The sequence below is a fragment of the Periplaneta americana genome, chromosome 3, assembly GCF_040183065.1.
Source record: "Periplaneta americana isolate PAMFEO1 chromosome 3, P.americana_PAMFEO1_priV1, whole genome shotgun sequence".
Classification (NCBI taxonomy): domain Eukaryota; kingdom Metazoa; phylum Arthropoda; class Insecta; order Blattodea; family Blattidae; genus Periplaneta; species Periplaneta americana.
Genome location: NC_091119.1, coordinates 30,289,987 through 30,296,651, shown reverse-complemented (window position 1 = coordinate 30,296,651; position 6,665 = coordinate 30,289,987).

Genomic DNA, 6,665 nt, shown 5'->3' with positions numbered 1-6,665 from the left:
AAAAACACACAGGATTCATATTCGTGAAATTAGCTATGACAAAATGTACCTATAAGTTGTGCGTGACTTCGTAATATTATCTTGAGAAAATTTTAGTAGCTTGTTTCAAAATAAATGCAACAGCGAACAAATATCAACACATATTATGGATTGCAATTGCATAAAATGTTTCATGCTCGACCATGCCGAAATGTAGTAATTATACACCTGGTAGCAGTCCTTTAATGCATGTCATTAAAGTACACCTATTCATTACAGTTCAGGTTTTCGATTATTCTCGGATATGCAATCGAAAGACGAGGGAAACGTCACGGAGGCTGGAAATCCAATACTGTCGCCAAAAGGTTATGTTCTGTTACTATAATAATTAGCGTTAATTGTAAATAATATTCAAATAAATTCAATTTGTCATCTCGTTTTTCAATTCTAAATCAATTTCCAGGTTATATCAAAATTAATTCATGTTATTCTCTACATTACCTCAAGGTCAATGTCATTATTGTTCCTCGGAAAAAAAATCAATACTTTCGCGTCTGCGCACATCTCACAATTCACGAGCATGCACAAGGTCACTTCCGATCATCAGTCAGATACAAATAAAATGAATACTTCTAAATAATTTCAAGTTAGAAATATGGTCGAGCATAAAAAGTTGTATGAAATTTGCCTATAATGGTAATTAAGACGCTCGTATGAAAATTATGAAACTCGCTTGCGCTCGTTTCATAAAATAACATACTTGCGTCTTAATTACTATCATTATAGGCTCGTTGCATAATGTACTATTATTTCAGATACTGTACTTATTTTATATGTTTTTTTCTATTAGCTATCGATAGCTTTTCATATACAAAGAAGGAAGCACTGGTTCGTACAAATTCACATCAAAGTTTACACGTTCAGCATCTCTAGGAGTACATTAATAATCTGTCGTAAACATTCTAAAATAATATAAAATAGATATATAATTTTCGAGCTTCAAATTGGATGTAGTTATGCAAAAGTTATCTAGCATACAGAAAGTAGGAACAGAGATTTTTAAGCCCAAAGTTTTCCTTTCTTTTCAAAATAAATTTAATAAAATTTTGAAACAGATCTTTTTCTACATATGTATCAAGAGGTGGATTGTGTCATTTTTATATAATGTATAATAACCCTTGCTCTGCTTCCTGGTAATATTAAAAAGATCACAATTTTGTGGATTGGTTCCCTTTTGCACTACTGCATCCAATTATACAATTCCAATAAGTATGCCAATTTGTGCTCTGAAATAAATTGCAAACACCGGAAACATGTCAGAGTAATATTAAAGCTATTTACTGAGACATCCGCAGAATTGGGAATGAAAGGGAATAGAATCTAACTAGAAAGGGAATGGGTTAGTGCCGTTGCACAAATAATCACTAAGTAGCGCTTCCAAGTGGTTCTGCTGTATGGTTGAAACAAACCAACGATCAACATGACTTATATTTAATTTACAATTATTGTGAAGAGTTCCATTGTCTTGTAATTCTGCAGCGCAATTAAGCCACTGTGACGGTCGGTGATCGATTCTCAACAAAGTGGCTCGGTTGCACTGCAGGTGTGAAAGCCTTAATTTAAACTAATGTTTGTCTATCGGCAGCGATAATGAGAAGCGTCACTGGGTAACGATGTGGGAAATGGCATTCAGTATGTATTAAGGAACCTCGACTGTTAAAAACTGAAGGTTTCACATTTTCCTAAATTTAACGGTTTTTAAACTTTATATATAATATTGTTCTAGTGTGTTGAGTTTCTGGCTTTTTGGTTGGATGTGCAGTATTTCCATGTCTGTGTTGATGTCTCTGTAGGTGTGGTTGGCATTTGTGATGTGTTCTGCATATGTGGAGGTGTTTTATAATTTTGTTATGGCTGTAATGTGTTCTTTGTAACGTGTTTGAAATGATCTGCCTGTCTGTCCTATGTAGAAGTTGTTGTAGGTGTTACATTTGAGTTTGTGTACACCTGTGTGGTTGTATTTGTTTGTTTGTGTGTTAAGATGTTTTTCTAGACTGTTATTTGTTCTGTATGCGATGTTGTAGTTTAATTTCTTGAATGAGGTTGCAATTTTATGTGTGTTTTTGTTTTCGTATGTTAGTGTGATGTATTTTTTGTGTTCTTGTGTTTGTGTTGTATTCTTCTGTTTTTTGTGGTTTTGTTTTGTCTTACGTATTATGTTGTCTATTACCTACAGAGACACCAACACAGACATGGAAGTACTGCACATCCAACCAAAAAGCCAGAAACTCAACATACTAGAACAATATGAAATATACAGACACACGAAAACACACCCCAATGATATTCTCAACTCACAACTCAATTTCATTACACATGCACTCTTTGACTCTACACTACGAACGCACCCATACAGGAAACTAGAGGCGCCAAGACCAACAACGACCAGTTCCGAAGATGAGCGAAAATAGGTCGAAACATGTTAACAAGGTACGTTAATATTTAACACAGTTGTTATCATACATATTCCGAAGTGATACAGAGTTAAAAGTTGTGTAATCAAGATGTATATATATATATAGTATATAATATAAAACATATAGTTATAAAATTTGGAACATAACATTACAAAGCATCACGGCAACTATAGTTATAATTATACATATGTAAGTACATTTACAGGGTGAACAATAAGTCTGGAATATTGCTAATAACTTCTTACATTTTAACTTTACAGAAATAATTTTATAGAAAAGATGTTGGAAATAAACCATACAATATGATACCAGTATTCGAAAAAAGTTTGTTATACAGACATACAAGTATGACAATCAACTTTATTTTTTAAATGACACCCTATATTAAAATTTACATATTCCGAGTTTTCATTAAATTTTACATATGAATGTGGAGAAATTTTACCCATTCACCCTTTTCATGTCTTTTAACTATTTATTAAACTTGCCTTATGGACGTCAAAGTTGAGACATATAAGTACGTAAAATCATGTTGAGTAGATCATAAAAGTAAACAAAACACTAGACTAATCAAACTTTACTACAGATACTCAAAATAGGAACCATTCACAGCCAAACAAGTTCCAGTATGTTACGAAAACAGTCCATTGTGATATGAGGTGGAACAGATCTGTCATGTAACTGTAAGAAAGACAATGGTCTGTTCCCGTGATAGACTGGGACATTGTTTGGATGTGAATAGTTTTTATTTTGAGAATCTGTTGTAAAGTTTGGTTAGTGAAAGTGTTTTGTTTAGTTTTATGACCTACTCAACATGATTTTATATAGCTACTTATTAATCTCAAGTTTTAAGTTCAATAAAGAAGTTTAATAAATAGTTAAAAAAACATGAAACGGGTGAAAGGGCAAATTTCTACACATTAATAAGTTACGTATAATTCAATGGAGATTCAGAATATGTAAATTTTAACATAGTGTGCCATTTAAAAAATAAAGTTTACTGTCACACCCTATATGTCTAATAACTTTTTTTTAAAGAATACTGATATCATATTGAATAGTTTATCTCTAACAGCTCTTGTATACAACTTTTTTTTGTAAAACTAAAATTTAAGAAGTTATTAGCAATATACCATACTTATTGTTCATTCTGATACAGTATCAGTATAGGCCTACTTGAAATAAACCATAAATTATCAAAAATCTTCATAGTACTCGTATTTGTGAGATTTCGTGCGTTTCTGGACAATGCATTTACAGAGAGTTGGACTGACCGTAGCGGATTTGCTTGGCCACCAAGATCTCCTGACCTCACCAGCTTGTAGTTCTTAAGGCGCGTCTCCACTATTAAACTTTAACAACAACATGTTAAATGTTAAATTGTTTTCCGTTAACATCTCAACGTGTTGATTGAACATGTTAATGCTAATTTCATTTATCACTTTGTCCACACTGTTAAACATGTTAAACTTGACTTTCTTTGCGTAGTCCACCATAAACTGTCTATGAGATTTTAATATAGATAGTGTCTTATTTTCAAACCTTGGACAATGGACTCAGATGACGATCTGACTTTTGTAATTGCCTCTATTGCTTGTTACAAGGCTTTGAAAAGGAAGAAAATGAGAATGTGGATGCGGCAATATCTTAGTAAAAGACACTATGCAGGATACATTCTAAACGAGCTTAAAGTTGAATACAGTATCGATTTGGATTCAAAAACTTGCTGAGAATGTCAGAACACGATTTTAATATAGTGCTGCAAAAATACTTCCTGTTACATCAAAGAAATACACAATTTAAGAGCAGCCATTTCATCTCAATTAAAAAAAAATATAGCGCGATTGATTATCATAGGACCTACGACATGACAGATGTTAAAGGAGAGGGTAATATCGTATAATTATTCTTTCCGAAGTTTTACGAACTTTAACATACATCACCAAATAAGACCATTACTGACGTCAACACAGCATTAACGTTTAGCGTACGACGAGGGTGGGAAAACTTTCTATTGTATTCTCGAGAACAATTAAATAATAATTCCATTTCTCTAAAACACTCGGCCTTCTTAGTTTTGCCCGTGTATTCTTTTGCAGACACATCCCACAAACAAGGCCTTTCCATCAGTGCATTAATTTTATTCTAATGTATTTTCTTTCGTCCACTCCATTACTTCGAACAACTTACAGTCAACACCAAGGACCAATGATAGTATAAAATGATCAAGATACGCCACAAAATAGGAACTTATAGTTGTTGCTATGAGCGTATTTCGAATCTCACCGGTAAGCAATCCGATGGCATCACGGTGTTCCGAATTCCACCGATGACGTCATTGATTCTCCACCGGTGCCATCAACTTGCAGAGGTGGTGGCAGTCTCCATCAGCCACCATCAGTGAATCTGACTGGTTCTTGTATAGGGCGGGGATTAGCAGACGAATAACATCGTGCACTGTTGTGTCATGGCGGTGTGTTCTGCTTTAGTTCTGCCGTATTGTTTGTAATGAGCACAACGTAAAAACAATATGTTAATGGCTTATGAGCGAACATGTCAACGGACCAGTTATTACTACCGGTTCAAGAAATAAATTGTTTATGCTATCTTTTCTTTGAACGAGATGGCAGTACGAAAATTTCGCAAAATTTTGCTAGCATAGCACAGACAACTTGTACAGTCGCCATGACAGCCATCGATCCTTCCAGCAGTTTTGTTCCTTATTTCGCTGCAACGTGACGTAATTGATGCCACCGGACCGGTGAGATTCGGAATACGCTGTATGGAAACTGTACGAACTTTGCCGAATAGTACCGACTCTGCACGAGCAAATGAATTGACTTGACATGTTTTCCATTTCTGCTGGAAAACACGCCAACATGTTAAAAGTGTTAAATTCAACATACTTAGTTAACATGTTAAGTCAATTGAGACTTGAAATGTCCATATACATGTTAAATTCAATATGTTATATTTAACATGTTGTTAAATGTTTAATAGTGGAGACGCGCCTTTATGAGATTCATATGGATATGTTAGTGTACGCTACTCCCGTAAATTATGAGGAAAAAAGATTTTGGTCACAGAGGCCTCGATACGTGCTATCCCAGGAATCTTTGAGAGTGTCCGATAGGCAATGGTTCGTCACTGTGAGCTCTGTTTAGAGTTAAATGGTGCTGACGTCTAGCAGGCTAAGGGTGCGACGCAAACCTTAAGTTGTCTGTCAAAAAATGTGACCCATTGAATATAACGTCATAACGGAAAATTTTATTTAAAACGAAAAAGAAACCAGTTTTGATAATGAAATCGTCGATATTTTCCGGCCTTGTATGATAAAAGGAAGTCTGATAGTTTCATGGTAACTGATATATAGGACATAGGCTAATGTTGATAAACATTACGCAAGAATTACAACAATTCAAAAGTAAGGACACTTTTGAAACAGCTCAAATATTGCTATAAAAGGTTAACATGAACATATAAACAGTATTAAACCCACCGCCTGGTTGAACGCATTTAATGACTGCTTATACGGCTGATCATAAGATCATTCATTAATGTATAAACGTTACAACTTTTCTCTATTTGTAGGTCGAATGTAGAACGTTCCATGTTAAAAAAATGTAAAAAAAAAAAATGAACATTGTGTTTGATTGTATTTATTTTCGCTGACCTGGAAAATGAATAAAAGACGATAGATGGCTTTTTTAGCTATATTAAATCCCCCTTTTGGTCTCTCCCATATTTTCCATTTAAAATCTCAAAACAAATGCATCACAAAATGCAATTAGTTCCCTATCTTCTGGATTAACCCTTTGCAGTACGGTAAGCCAAAAACTGAAAATAAAATGTAATTCTTTATGTTTTTCATATCATAACAAAGCTTCGATGATTTTTTTTTTTCAAAATTTTAACTGCACACAATTTCATAAAAATGACTGTCACTTTGAGGGACCACTGTACCACATTAGGAATTTTGATATAATATACCAATATAGCATAATTTGACATTTAAAATGGTTTTAAAAATGTATAATTTAATAATGTTGCTTTTTTATAATTAAGATACACCATTCATTTATTACTTTTGATGTATAATTGTAGAGAATTTCTCTTTTCCTGTTCACAGTCCACCCAGTCCTCGAAAGAAATACTTTCTATTCCGACCCTCGAGTTATAATCCCCAATTAACAGTAATCACACATCGGG